The 15,544-nt window shown below is 40.4% G+C and overlaps 1 protein-coding gene across 2 annotated transcripts in view; it reads right to left on the reverse strand.

Moving 5' to 3' along the window:
- The window catches only part of TBL1X (transducin beta like 1 X-linked), a 223,899-nt gene that overhangs the window by 143,408 nt on the left and 64,947 nt on the right, over positions 1–15,544 (reverse strand). For both annotated transcript variants that reach the window (XM_069946043.1, XM_069946044.1), the window contains exon 3: positions 4,487–4,567. The gene's annotated coding sequence lies outside the window, so the exon portion shown is untranslated. The remainder of the gene's footprint in view (positions 1–4,486; positions 4,568–15,544) is intronic.

The raw sequence follows: 15,544 nt of genomic DNA on the forward strand, positions 1-15,544 counted from the left end.
TCAGGTTGTGAAAAATGAACTTCAGCAAATAAAATATGAATTATAATATAATATTATACTCATTTAAAGGGGTACTCCGGATAGAATTTTTTTATTTTTATTTTTAAATCAACTGGTAGCAAAAAGTTATACACATTTGTAAATTACTTCTATTAAAAAAAAAGTAATAAAATCAGTACTTTTGAGTATTTATCAGCTGCTGTATGCCCAGGAAGTGGAGTTTCCCTTCCAGTCTAGCACAGAGCTCTATGCTACTATCTCTGTCAATGACAGGAACTGTCCAGAGCAGTAGCAAATCCCTATTAAAAATCTCTTCTGCCTTGAACAGTTCCTGCTATGGACAGAGGTGGCAGCAGAGAGCACTGTGTCAGACTGGAAATAATACACCACTTACAGGACATACAGCAGCTGATAAGTACTGTAAACATTGAGATTTTTTATTTTTTTTAAATAGAAGTATTTTACAAACCTTTATAACTTTCTGACACCAATCGATTTGAATTTTTTTTTCTCTGGAGTACCCCTTTAATATTATCTGAAAATAGACACATGGGAAATGTGAAAAAGCCATCATGCATGGATGTCTTTATGCATAAAAGTTTTGCATTGTAAAGATTTGTAAAAGATGCATAAAAAATGTCTGTGACTAAAAGCCTGATTCAAGATGGGTTTAAGGAGTACAACTAAAAATAAAGGCGTCTCCTAAAAATAAAAGCTACAGATGTGCTGAGTTCATATTATATGTAAATTAGAACTGAGTACACCAAAAACTGTGATCCTCCAGATGCTGTGTTGGTTTGAGGCACAAGCAGTTCTGATTAGGTGCAGGGGTTGGCTGTATGTGCAGTGCTCACATTCTCACTCCTTTGGTAGAAAAAATACACATTTAGGCACATATATCTTATTTCATTGATAAGAAAAGTTCCTGTACCCCCCTAAACACTGGTTCCTCAGCTGTGTCCTCAAATCAAAGTCTTTTTGGTTGTTCCATCCACAATTTGTACATAGTAATGGCAAAGCTTAAACCCCTACCGTGGACACTTCGATCTGGATATTTACAGTATGTACCGGCATTTTTAGACCCATTTTTTAGCAAGTGTTGGGGGGGAGGGGGAAGGAGGGGAAATAAGGTACTCCGTGCCTCCGTGCCCACTTCCCCACATACCTACTCTTCCTGCTGTAATGGCCTATCTGCTGGAGTTATGTCTTGATTTGTGCAAAATTGTCATGGTTTTGCTGTAATTTTGTGTGCGTTGCTACAGGAAAGCCACTGAACACCATAAAAGTATATGTCTGTTTTGGGCAGTCATGAGCCACAAAATAGCCCAAGGTCCAAGATGACTGCTCAAAATGGACATAATATAGTCCGCCACTGTGTAGCATGCTTCATCCTCCCCACTCCCTGCCCTACATAATTGATGGTATGGATTCCAACACTGGGCCTTGTACCTCAATGATGCAGAAGAGTGGGGGAGAGAGGAGGCCGGCATGCTACAGCAGCACAGCTTGGCCTTTGTAACACTTAAGCTTGGAAGGAAAACTTTCTAGGAAAGGAAAATTTTCTAAATTTGCAAACAGCCATCAGCTAAGAGACAGGAATCGCAGCTCTGAACATGATACAGAGCTATCAGATTCCTTTTCAGAAAGGATAACACCACTAATATCCATGACTTATGACCACCACTGTAAGAAGGCCATCCAAAACATTGGCAATCTGCTACAAAACCATCAGTCTGATCTTCCACATGATAATTTGGACCGGATTTTTCTGTTAAGAACTTGATTTTTATAAGTGGAAAATACAATTTAAACTGAACAATGTGGTCTATACACAAAGGTAGTACATAAAAGAAAATCATGTTTATACATGGATCCTGGTTGTCAGAATAGTCTCTATTTAAAGGGTACCTGTCAGCAGGTCCTTTACTATATTTGATGTGCTTTGTGTATAGAGTATTAGACCTTGTATACAAAACAAAAGGAGAAAACACTGCTCCCTTTTAGGCAAGCAACCTTTTATCTCTGGAGATGGAAGTGGAAACAGGGGCGTACATTTTTACTGAATCATAGAAAGTAACTTTACTGTACAATTCTGTGTGATTAAAGTTTTAGAAAAATACAATGTTCTCTGAACAATACTGTATAGATAAAGTTTCATCTCTTAATTGAACAATGCTCTTGGTTACTTGAACAATGACATATTACTTTAATACATGAAACACAAATGTTTTTTTTTTGCATTTTATATAGTTCAATATGTTCGAGGGGAATAGAAGAAGGGGGTAAAAAGGTAATAGTCACTACTAGGCCCTTGGAGCGGAAGGGCGCAATGACCACATAAAAGACATCAGTATTATAAAAGGCCCGTGGAGGTTGGAGGCCTTATGAAAGAGGCTGCACTGGAGACCAGGACCTTCACGCTTTTGAGGTGAAAATATAGCTGTAAATAATGACTATAACTATTATTTAGAACCTCAATTTTTCAAAATATTTTCACTTTAAAAAACAAACAAACATGTGAGCATAGCCCTTTTCTGTATACAAAGCTTGTCTCTGGACAATGTTTAATGTTGTTATTATCGATTGTTCTGTACCTTTTTGTAATCCTGCTCATATAATCCCTTTGGTTCCACAAGGATAGGCTCTGTTCTGATGAGGGGCAATAACCCTGAAACAGCTCTCTACAAATTGGCAACCTATTCTTCTGGAAAGACCTTGGGTTAGGCATAAATTCCCAGTCATGTTTTGAAAACGGACTTTATGGGAAAGCTCACTTGAAAAGATGGTGTGAGAGTTGCTTAACCCCTTAGCGACCCATGACGTATCTGATACGTCATGGTGCCGCTCGGGGTGTTCAGAGCGGGGTCCCACCGGGACCCCGCTCTGAACGAAGCTGATCCCGGCTGACACGTGCAGCCGGGCAGTGCCTCTATTAGCCGGCGCGGGTCCCGTTGCCGCGCCGGCTAATTAAGCCTCTAAGTGCAGCTGTCAAACCTGACAGCTGCACTTAGAGGCTTCAGACCTCACATCCCTGGTGTCTAGTGGGACGGATCTCCCCCCCGCGATGCGATCGCGGGGGGGAGATCCGTTTTTCTGCCCGTTCCGGGCCTTAGCGTCGGAATGCCGCTGATCCCGGCTCGGCAATAGATTGCTATGGCCTGCAGCAGGCCATAGTAATCTATGACCCATCTAATCGATCTTTGCTGTGTATATACACAGCATTGATCTCTATGAGAGATCAGTGCTGTCTATATACAAGTCCCCCAGGGGGGCTTCTAGTTACAGTAAAAAAAAAAGTAAAAAAGTGTTTTTATTAATAAAAAATCCCCTCCCCTAATAAAAGTCCAAATCACCCCCCTTTTCCCATTTTATAAATATAAATAAATAAATAAATAAATAAATAAACATATTTAGTATCGCCGCGCGCGTAATCGCCCGAACTATTAATTAATCACATTCCTGATCTCGCACGGTAAACGGCGTCAGCGCAAAAAAATTCCAAAGTGCAAAATTGCGCATTTTTGGTCGCATCAAATCCAGAAAAAATGTAATAAAAAACAATCAAAAAGTCGTATATGCGCAATCAAGGTACCGATAGAAAGAACACATCATGGCGCAAAAACTGACACCTCACAAAGCCCCATAGACCAAAGGATAAAAGCGCTATAAGCCTGGGGATAGAGCGATTTTAAGGAACGTATATTTGTTAACAATGGTTTGAATTTTTTACAGGCCATCCGATACAATATAAGTTATACATGTTATATATCATAGTAATTGTAACGACTTGAGGAACATGCATAACAAGTCAGTTTTACCATAGGACGGACGGCGTAAATGCAAAACTCCCCGAAATCAAAACAAATTCGTTTTTTTTTCAATTTGACAGCGCAAATGATTTTTTTCCGGTTTCGCAGCATATGTTATGGAAAAATAATGCCTGTCATTGCAAAGTATAATTGGTTTCGCAAAAAATAAGTGCTCATATACATCTCTAGGTGAAAAATGCAAGCGCTATGGACTTTTAAACTTAAAATGGAATAAGCAAAAGCGCAAAAACGAAAATAGGCTTTGACCTTAAGGGGTTAACAAATCCTTCCTTTCCAGAATTCCCAGTTGAGCGTGAATGGCCATAAGTCTCCATACGTCTTAATGCCACTCTCCTCGAGGAAAAACCACTCTGCTCATGAAAGGCATATTTAACACATTTGCGTTTTATATTTAATAAATAAATTTGGACCTTAAAAAGGAGGAATAAGGAATAACTTTCCATTTCAAAATAACTCCTTTAAATACATTTCGAATACGTCTGTGACTAAAAGAATCTATACACGGTAGTATGCAATCAAAACAAAGCAAAATCTTCAGCTATATTAAATAAAATTAAAGTCTTTGAATCAACAAAATTCTAGCTTTATATGTATTGTATGTTACCAAATGAATCATCCAACAAACAATTTGTGAACATAAAAAACAGTGTACTTACAATGAGGATACAGGTTGCCAATCCACTTTTTCTTATACGTTTTGGATCCTTTACCACAGCCAGCTTTCAAACAGATGGCACCTGCAAAGATAACATTGGACGTTATTTCCACAAATTATAGGATCCTAAATACAAATGTATAGTACTTATCTGTCTGTAGGAATATTTATGGCACTAAGGGTTCAGTTGCCATACATTTCCTTAATAATGTTAAAAATAATTTTAAAAGCTTCTGATTTTCTTAATAATGTTAGAGTAACTTTCACTTTAAAAATGTTTTGACATGTCACAAGTTTTGATCATTGTGGCTCCAGGAGCTGAGACCCCACTGAGTATTTGAAAGAAGGAACAGAGCTTCTCGGCTGCATCGCTTCACTTTTCAGCTTAGTGAGTGGTATTGATTCAACTTCAACTAAAAGTACAACACTTGCAAGGACGAGTGTAACCGTTAAAGAGGCCTCTTCAAGCAGCTAATCGGAAGGGGTTTCAGGTGACCCCCCACTTATCTGATGTCATATTGACAAAAGTCGATTACAAAAGAGAAATCGGTTGACAAAAAGATGATCATGCGGCACTCACCATATATTCATACATATTCTTTTTTTTATGTCATAGTAACAAAACAACCTCAAGTGCAGTACAGGTTACATGGCAGGTGCAGGTGTGCTCCACTAGAGCGACGGCCGTTTCGCGTTCATGCGCATCAACAGGCTTAGTGGTACTACTGCAAAACTGCAAAACGGCCCTCTGTGTTGAGAGCTACTAGGAAGTACAGAGACTGGCAGGACGCAGGAATTTTTAAAAACAACTTAAATGATCAAAGGGGGAGTTGGCCATCTATGGAGACCCTCGGGTTTCATCCTAGATTCAGTATATGTCCTGTGGGGACCAAACTGCTAAAAAAAAACTCCAATTTCTTGTTCACCAAAGCAGTGAGATGCTCTATAGTTAGGCTATGTGGGATCAGGAAAAGACGTCAGGGGGGAGAATTTAGAAACTAAAAAATTTTCTTTATGCAGGTTTTCCAGATGTCTCTGGTAAATAGGTAATAGGTCCAAGAGCGGATGACAGAAGAGGGGTAGATGAGTGGACCAGAGAAAAGAATTGGAGTGGGTCGGTGTAAGCCGCAAGCACAGCTCATGTTGGAATTCCTCGCAGATATAAATTTTTGCAGCAGTATTCTACGTCAGCTGGCCAACACCCTGAAAGGGCTGTGCAGAAGCGTCAGGGGAATGAGGAAGGTAAGTGTAACATTTTCTTTCATTATTAGCACTTGCCTTAGCACGCTGAATATTGTAATACCCCTTTAACATTTTATTTATCACATTTTGATTAAAAGCCAAGCTCAAATATGTAAAAGGTTTTTGGATTAGTTACGGAATTAAGTGAAGGTTTTATGCAGGTGCTTACGCAATATCTATTGAGAGGTATTTCAAAGCAATTTTTCATGGCTCATTTTATATAATCTGCTTTTTGTATGCTTTATAAAATGGTAATATCTTTACACTTAAAGAACTAGATACAATTTCCACTTACTGTGAGTAACCCGAAGCATTCAGTATATTCTACAAAGATAGAAAACCCAATGACAAATGTCAAAATTGAACTTTTTTTCTTGGTAGAGATGAAAGAACCTACAGTAAGTTTGGGTTCACATGAACCCGAATGCTCAGTATTTGAATCTCACTGGCTGGAGAAGATGGATGCTGCCCCAGGACTGCCTGGAAAACATTAACATGGCCTTAGGTCTCCTACGATCGTTTAGCCATCAGTTATCTCTTTGGCCCACTTTCGTCCTCTCCATACACAGGAATGTTTGACACGTCCAAATGTTTCTGTATTCTCTAAAGGGAGGGAAGGGGTAAGCTTCTGCCAGAGCACTCTGACTGCGGCTTATCCCTCTCTGAATAAAGGTGTTGGGTGGCGATTATCCATCATGCCCGACCCCTATCACCATTGACATATTCTGTCTGTGGTCGTTCAGGAAAGCCCCATAAACCTTAGATTGACGGCCGATCCCAGGTACAGTCAACTAAAGTCTAAGGTGTATGGGGACCTTTAGTGCTTCAAGTGTCTCTCACCGTAAGAAAGGTTGGGGACCACCGCTCTACAGGCTGTTTCAAAAACCGGGAATTCAAATTGTCTTACTCCTTTAGACTCCTTATCACAGCCAACCTGTTTTACAAGATCCACAGATCACCTCTTTCCTTAGAATTCAAAGGCCAAGTAGTAAAAGCTGAGATGGGCTGTCATCATCAGTAAATTGAACGGCAATAACACAAACAGAAGTTCAGCCATTTTTACCTGGGCAGCAACCTAAAGGTCTTATTAGACAAAGCAATTTTTAACGATTAATGATAAATCATCGCAAACGAGATTGTTAGCCTGAAATCGTTCACCATATTACACAGAGCGATAGTCGTTAGTTACAATCATTACAACAATCACTAATACAATTGTTTACTCCATCTGATCCCAGCAAAAGAAGGAACAATTTGGAATTACCCTGAACCATTAGTGAACGAATGTGGAATTAAAGTGAACGATTAGAGAACGATTAACAATGATTTTAGAGTCAGATCTAAATTAATGACACACAAACGATTTTTAAATTGCTAACTGCCATTAGACAAAATGATTATCGTTTAAATTCAAACAATATAACGATTTTTTGCACAATAATCGTCCAGTGTAATAGGGCCCTAAGGGTTCGATAATGATGTCATTCATAGGCTGTCTTTCCATCTTACCAGGGGCCCCACAACTTTTGTCACTACGTTAAACTTTTCTCATTTTTTTTGTTATAAATACTTTGCATGTAGTTTGGTTTTGGCACCATCACACATCTGTTCTCCCCGGCTACATTGCTGATCTTGCTAGAGAGCATGTGCAATTATGTAATAAGGTAGGTCTCATACATTTGTGATAAATATGCTCAGCTCACTTGCTTTCAGATCACTGTAGTTTCTAACAGATGTAATGTAGGATCATTAGATCAGCATGAATCATGCAATACTCTGCTATTCCTCCTGAAATGTCCCAATGTAACCTGCATTTACATATTTTAATCTTTAGCCAATGCAGTTAATATTTGTTGATTTCCAGGAGCCCTGAATCACTGTGGTTCTGTTCTGTACTCTTTTACTATTACACACAAAGAAAATATTTCTTATACAGTAGCCTTCGGGTTTCGTTTTTCCTCTGGAGCGAAAATTTTTTTGTCTTTTAAATTAACTTTTTACATGTCGCTTAGTCATGTCAAGAGTTGGAATCAATCAAGCACGGTCTCCCTTTCCGATCATCAGTTACAGCTGGGGGAAGCATGTGGCAGTGTGCTTGGCTCCCTGATTGGCTGTCCAATTTGACTCATTGCAGGAAACATGCTCCAATGACTTATAATGGAGCCACTTTCCTTTGATGAGTCGAATTAACATGAGACCACATGAGACATGTCAGAAGTTAACTAATGATTGTGTTCTCATCTTCCACAGAGGTCTAGTACAGAGCCCAGTAGTAGTTCTGAATCACCAATGGAGTTGTAATGTGGGGTGAATCTTTTAAACAGGTTTCAGTTTAAAGTGTTATTGTCACTCGGAGTAACTTTTGACTTGTCATAAGACATGCAGAAATGGAGAAGCCAACAGCATCAGATGCTATAGAATTCTCCATTTCTGCATACAACTACACAGTGTTCTCTGCTGCCATCTCTGTCTGAGACATGCAGTAAGTAAATCCCCATAGAAAACCTCTCCTGCTCTGGACAGTTCCTGTCTTGGACAGAGGTGGCAGCAGAGAGCACTGTCAGACTGGAAAGAATACATCACTTCCTGCAGGACATGCAACAGCTGATAACTATGGGAAAGCTTAAGATTTTTGTAAAAGAAGTAAATTACAAATCTATATAACTTTCTGAAACCAGTTGATTTGAAATAGAATTATTTTCGCCGGAGTACCCTTTCATGGTATACAGTATGGGGGAGATTTATCAAACATGGTGTAAAGTGAAACTGGCTCAGTTGCCCCTAGCAACCAATCAGATTCCTCCTTTCATTCCTCACAGACTCTTTGGAAAATGAAAGGAGGAATCTGATTGGTTGCTAGGGGCACTTGAGCCAGTTTCACTTTAAACCATGTTTGATAATTCCCCCACCTTCATCTTCAGACCCCACTGGTCACACATTAATGGTATACAGTATATTTCCAGAAAACCACTGTAATCTATATGTATAAAAAAAAACAAAAGAAAAAAAACCTTCACTTTTATACCAAAATATTTTGGCAAACATTGCCCAAAACAGAGGGCTTCAAGGCAATTTGTTGTCTAATGAGTTTGACTTTAAGATATTACTGTGTAGTTCCAAAGATTTCGATACTGTATATGTCATAAATCATACATAGCCTCAGATCATTCGAGAAACCATTCCAAGTACATTTAAAGTGTAGCAGTAAGATTTTCCCAAGGAGTAAGATCTATGGCCTTGTAGTCAGCAGTCATATTTGACAGTCACTCTCGCTTGCAGGAAATAGAGGACTTAGCATTTTTGGGGCTGATATCTGGAGTAGAATTAATTATACATATCTTGCTTTACATAAATAAAACGGCGGCTGCTGCTTTGATTGCTTTTGGTTGAGGTTGTTACAATATATTCATCTTTACAGTGCCTGTATGCAACATAATCATGGGAGATTTAATAACAAAAATGTCTAAGGAACTAGCTCAAAATTGCTTCATTTTTTTCAAGATCGAGCATATGGCATCATATAACTCGATAGTCATGTCAGAGACATTAATATTCCTTACATAAAATCATGACAGGCATACTGGCACACATATTCTGTGCGGCTGTTTAATGCCATAAATACACGTTGTATTGGGTTTCTATGGTGGTTGCCTTATTAAAAGAAGAGAATTACTGACCATATTTTGCTCCAAAAAGTTACATTTTTCTTGTTATTTCTCATATATGCAGAGAAAGCTTCATGTTTGCAGACACTTTTAGAAGGATAATACATGTTATAATTACAGCTCTTAGGGCCCTATTACACAGAGCGATATTAGTCCGAATTGGGCCGATTCAGCCGATTATCACTCTGTGTAATAGAGACAAAAATCAGCTGATGACAACCATTATCGGCTGATCGTTGGTTTAGGTTTGGACCTAAAATTGTCGGGGGACGACTGTGCATCGCTACAAATAATAGCACAGCGGATGGCTAATGATTGCCCAAACACCTGTTACCTTACCTTTCCCCGCTCCCGGTCTTCTCTCCTGCGCTCTGCCGCTTCCTGGTTACGGCAGCTGCAGCATTTGACAGGCTGCTGAGACACTGCAGCCACCGGGACTAGGAAGCTGCAGAGCACAGGAGAGAAGACAGGGAGCAGGAAGAGTTAAGGTAACAGGTGTTTGGGCAAGGGCTGCATGGACATCGCTAACGATGTCCATGAAGCCCTTACTGCCCAATTATCCGGCCGTATAATAGGTCCAGTAAACAATTTCTTGTACATTTTGTAACATACACAAAAATGCTTTTCAAATGAACTATTCCAAAACAGATACAGTGAGATGGATAGCAAAATTGTGACGTGAACCAAACCTTAGCATTTTAGGGTGAGTCATAGATGGCTCTCATAATGCATCTTGTCCCTATTCCATTTATTCATCGTTCGGGCAACATAAAACTGGTTATGGGTTCCCTATAACTTCCAAGCCTACAGCAGCTTTAAGTCTTGTCAATATTTCCAGGTGGAACAGGCCACCGACTTCATCACTTGCCAGGCCAACAGCCAGTCCAGTAGGAACTGCACATGGATCATCTGTTCTCTATGAACACCAAACCTTCCTCTTATCTCCTACTAAGTGGTCCCCCCAGCTGCTATCTGCCACAGCCGAGTAGGCACGGCAGCACTTCAGCATCAGTACACATATCTACCTGGTAAGAACAGGCCTTTCCTGGGCTAACTTCACCATCTGACAGCCATGATACTGTCATTCTAACAGCCAGCCACAGCTTCACATCCAGGTGGCGTCACAAAGTATCACAACCTGTCATGCAGACAGACTAAAAACGTAATGCATTATATAATGAGTATATAGAGATGCTCTCCAGCTACTAATGAGTTGACCCCTTTCTGAACCCCTTTTTCGCCACCATGACGTACCAGGTACATCATGGGACGAAAGGGGTTAAAGGCAAACTATCAGCAGGTTAGGTGAATCTAAACTGCTGATAGCCCCCTATAGCACCCGGGATGTTGAGGAGGAAGATATGTGTCTTACCTTCCTCCCCGGCGGCGGTCCCACTTTGTTAGTGTAATCTTCGGTCATCCGTCATCCGGTCCACCTGTGTCACCCGGTCCACCTGCTCCATTAATTATCAATGGAGTGGGCGGGCCCGATGACGCTGTGAGGCGGAACAGAGCTCCAAGCATGCTCGCAGCTGAAGATTACACTGACTGACAATGTGGGACCGGCGCAGAGGAGGAAGGTAAGACACATACCTTTCTCCTCAGCGTCCCAGGCCCTATAGGGGGCTATTAGCAGGTCAGATTTGTCTAACCTGCTGATAGTTCCCCTTTAAAATAATCATGAAATCTTGCATTTCTCATTCTAACCACTAAACCTAAAACTAGGCTAAGACATATTACTTTCTGGCATTTTCTTCTTTGTCCTCACAGACAGGATTACAGAAAAATGTGACACCATTGTATAGATAGCATAGGATTTACAATAGCTGAAGCTCACAGTTTAGCCTCCCTCTCCCATCTACACAGGTGAGAATAGGGGCTGGGTCAGTCTATGGTACCTATGTCCATGGGGCTTGCTGTAAATCATATTTATAAATGCTGCTAAAGCCGCTCATGTTAAATAGATAATCCCATAATAATGTACAAAAAAAAAATACAATTAGAAAATAGAAACAGAATAGAAAAAAAAAAGAACATACTGTATTTTATCTGTCTATAAAAAGAAAAAAAAATCTAGACCAGCACATTTATTCCTTCTGCCTAAACCATGAGTCATTGGAGCAAGCTGTAGTGGCTTCTCCCCTCTCCGCCAGTCTTGATTGATAGATCTCTTCTGGTTATTTATAGGGAGAGATCTATCAATCAAGGGCAGTAGGGCAGGTGGAAGCCACTGGGGACCATCCTGATAACTTATGGTTCAGTCAGCATGGAAGTCATGACAGGTTCCCTTTAAGCAGTCTGCTGCTATGGCAACTTGGCAATTTATTATTTTGTAGTATATTATTTAAGTATTTTCTTTGAAATATAAATGTAATTTATTTTGTACTGTAACCTAAATAAATATATATAGTGTTCAAGCATGTACAGATACTATTATTGACTTGAGGCTCATTATTGCAGGTGCTCTGCTTCTATGATCGGGTTCCTTTTGTAGCATTAATTATATGATGTATAGATAGAATAATCTGAGATATGTTAGCTCTAATGGGAGTGATTACACCTTCTTCCCACCTGCTACCAACACCCATCTAATCAGTGCCCATTAAGCACCATATGGAGAATTCTTTGATCTTTCCTTTGACTATTATGAACAACAATAAACATTGCTCATTGCAGATAGTAATTATGGATATCCTTCTAAAGATAACAAAATAGGATAAAAACCCTTTGAAACATATCAAAAGAAAGCTTCCCCTTCTGTCAGATAATTGCCTGTTGTCCTTTTAAAATGTTGTTGGTTGCCCTTGGAAACAGACTGCAGTTTGGCTTCACTCTGCCATCAGTCATATTACCTAAAGGAAAGTTTTAAATGGATTATCTCAAAATTTCCATTGATGGCTTTTTATTGGGTTGGGCCATCAATAAGTGATTGGTGAGTGTGGGTTTCCGCTCTAAAGGCCCAATTACTGCAAATGATTATCGACCGTACTTGGCTGGTTACCGGCCATTCTGGACGAGAATCATTTGGTGTGCGTTCACACTGAGGAATTCCTGCGGAGAACTTCCCCCGGATTCCGTTGCTCGACATTGTGCATGCTGGCTGATCATGGTCTTTTAACTTATCCTATCAGGGCACGTTCAGACTATGGAATCTGCGCGGGGAACATTCCGCGGATTCCGTTACTCACCCCAGTACGCTCTCGCTTGACTGTCAGCCTGTGTCATAGACTCCATTCTAGGCTTGGGCAAATTCCGCCGTTGCCCAAACAATTGGCATGTCAATACTTTGGGCGGACGGCAGAATCCGCCTGAGCCTAGACTGAAATATCTATGGGACTGGCGGAGAGTCAAGCAGGAGTGTGTGGGGGCGAGCGTCAGAATCCGTAGGATGTTCTCCGCATGGATTCCGTAGTCTGAATGTGCCCTGATAGGACAAGTGTTGGCTGATTGGGGTCTTTTCAGCATGTTGAAGCGGCTTGCTCATGACAGTGATGGTCTGCTGCTCGTTGCTGCATACAATAGGAGCAGTGGCAGCAGACCACCCAGGACCACCCAGATGATCTGACCTGCAGCCTTTTCCAGAGCTCTCTGCTCCTCCCCTGCTCCTCTCCACTGGCTGTCTTTGCACAGACAGCAAATGGGCAACAAGGGGGAAGTGAGCACTAATCTGACAGATCAGTGCTCGTTCCCCCTCAATAGCGTGCCATGTAATACGGACTTAAGTCCCCATACACCTTATACTTTTGTCAGCCATTACCGCCGCTGGCTTGTTGCGTATATGACTCTAGCTGAGCTCTAGTTACTTGAAGGAAAGACCATAATAATGATCATATAATAATCATATGATCTCCCACAATGCACAGATCTATGATAACAGGAAGTCAGCAAAATTTAGCCCTGAACATGAAAAAATGCAATGCAACTTACATTTAGCACAAATGTGATTTAGAGCATTCATTTACATACTGTACCAATACAAAGAAATGGATCCTTTTGTACTGGATGGTAAGAATAATGACAGGCTATTTATTTATAGAAGGGACAGGTACATAGTTAAGATTCTATTTCCCACTGAATGTGAATTTCTTAGGGATAAAAGACAGTACAGCCAATTGCATCACACCAATGTTTAATCCATAAGCCAAGGAGGTGGCAAAAGTCTGTCAGAAAAGTGGGATATTAAAATGAACAATAGCTTCAGGCTTGAATGTGGCAAAGTGTGTATATTTGGAATCATAAGTTTAGTCATGTAATTTCAACAAACTTTACAAATTGAGTACAAGTGAGTGTAAGAAACATTGTAATCTATCTTTTCAGACAAAAAGACAGAAATGATCTACTTATACTTCATCCCAGGGTTTGAATTGCAGCTCAAATTGGTCAGTACTGCTCTATAATGTCCTCAATTCTGACACTACTTCTTAGTATGTTTTATAGAAAAAAAGGGAACCATAATCCTCTCTTCTGTGTGAGTGCAGTGTTTGGGAGACATCATAGTAGCTAGTCTACACCCAGTAGTTCAGGGACAACTGAAAATCAGTAATTAAGCCTGCCTGTGTTTTTGCTCTCAAATCTGTGTTTTATTTTTGGAAAAAAAAATACCAAAATAATGAAAGAAACATTGTAAGTGTAATACAAAGAGTATAACAAGTATATAGTTTGCCTGTGTTTTTGCTATCCATTTAACTTATATATTTAAAGGGGAAAAAAATAAAACGGATGCAAAAATGGATGGTTAAAATGTTTTCTGTTTTCCTCTGACTTAAAAAAAAAAGTTTATTTTTTAATGTACACAAAGACGTGGTTGACCATGTTTTTATGGCGGCCATCCACTCAATTTCAACATTGTGTGAACAGAGCCTTTCTGTGTTTTTAATCCACTCCTGGTTTTGGTTGCAATATGAGGACCACAATACTTACTGAAATATATGTAGTGTGCACCCAGCCTTAGGCTATGTTCACACTGCGTATATGTCCGGCCGCATATTTTCGCGGCCGGACATATACGTGTTAAACTCCGGCTGGGGATTTACGTAAGTTGCGTCCGGCTACGTATGGACCGTGAACTTACGCCCGTAGTCTACTTACGCTTCCCGAGCGCCCTACGTAGCGATCTCACAGCGGTCTTTTACTTGGAAATCTTCGCCTAGCCCCAGACACCCCACAGAACCTTTTGGATCGGCAAAGAAAAGTGGAAAAATGAAGAAATCGCCACTACGTACGGGACCGCATGTTACGCTACGGGTGTAAGTTACGGCATTTTCGTCCTCAAACAATGGTCTGGTTCATTTTTTACGGCGCCGCGTACGATCCGGGCGTAAGTTCGTGGAATGCGCTACGTCCGGAGACTTACATAGTGTGAACATAGCCTTAGAGTGCGTTTACACGTACAGGATCTGCAGCAGATCCGCAGCAGATTTGATGGCCGAGATTTGTTTTGCTTGGAATCTGCAACTTCAAATGCAACTGCAAATTTAAGGTACATTACTGTAAATAATCTCTTATGTGGTAAATGTTACCTTGTTTGCAGCACACCTGTATTTAGTAGTTAATCAGACCAAATACACTGACACTCCATTGCATCATACATTTGGTTTTCAGCAATTTCTATCAATGGCTAGTCCCTAGGATTGGCTATTAATGTATAACTGAAGGAGGTCCAGCCCCAGTGGTCAAAAGAATCAAGAGGATGTGGTGCTTGGTAGAACATTTTGTCCTTTTTATTGTTGTTTTGCACAAAGCAGCACATTAATACATTTGGTCGTGCCTGATACTGTAGCTCAGCCTGACTCAAGTTACAAGTGTGTTGATGAAAACAAGAAAAATTGCAGAATAAGGACTGTGGCAGCCAGTCCTGCCGCAATCTTTAAAATGTGCATAGGCATGTCCCAACTCCCCTCCCATGTCAGATATCATTATGGGAAGAACAACTGGGATTCCCATATGCTTGATCATGCCTGATCAATTACTTTCATGGGAAAAATAATTGTTGTGAGAGAAGGAGTCTGAACATTTGACACCAATCCGCCAATGCCCGAGAATGTGGGGGTTGGTGGTGATGGTGGTGGTGGTGGGGCAGTCTCGAGCTGTTTGTTGACCTTTATCTCAAATAAATGTCCACCTCAATGTCTGGGAATACATGTTTCTACTAT

This window comes from Dendropsophus ebraccatus, chromosome 11, assembly GCF_027789765.1.
Source record: "Dendropsophus ebraccatus isolate aDenEbr1 chromosome 11, aDenEbr1.pat, whole genome shotgun sequence".
NCBI lineage: Eukaryota > Metazoa > Chordata > Amphibia > Anura > Hylidae > Dendropsophus > Dendropsophus ebraccatus.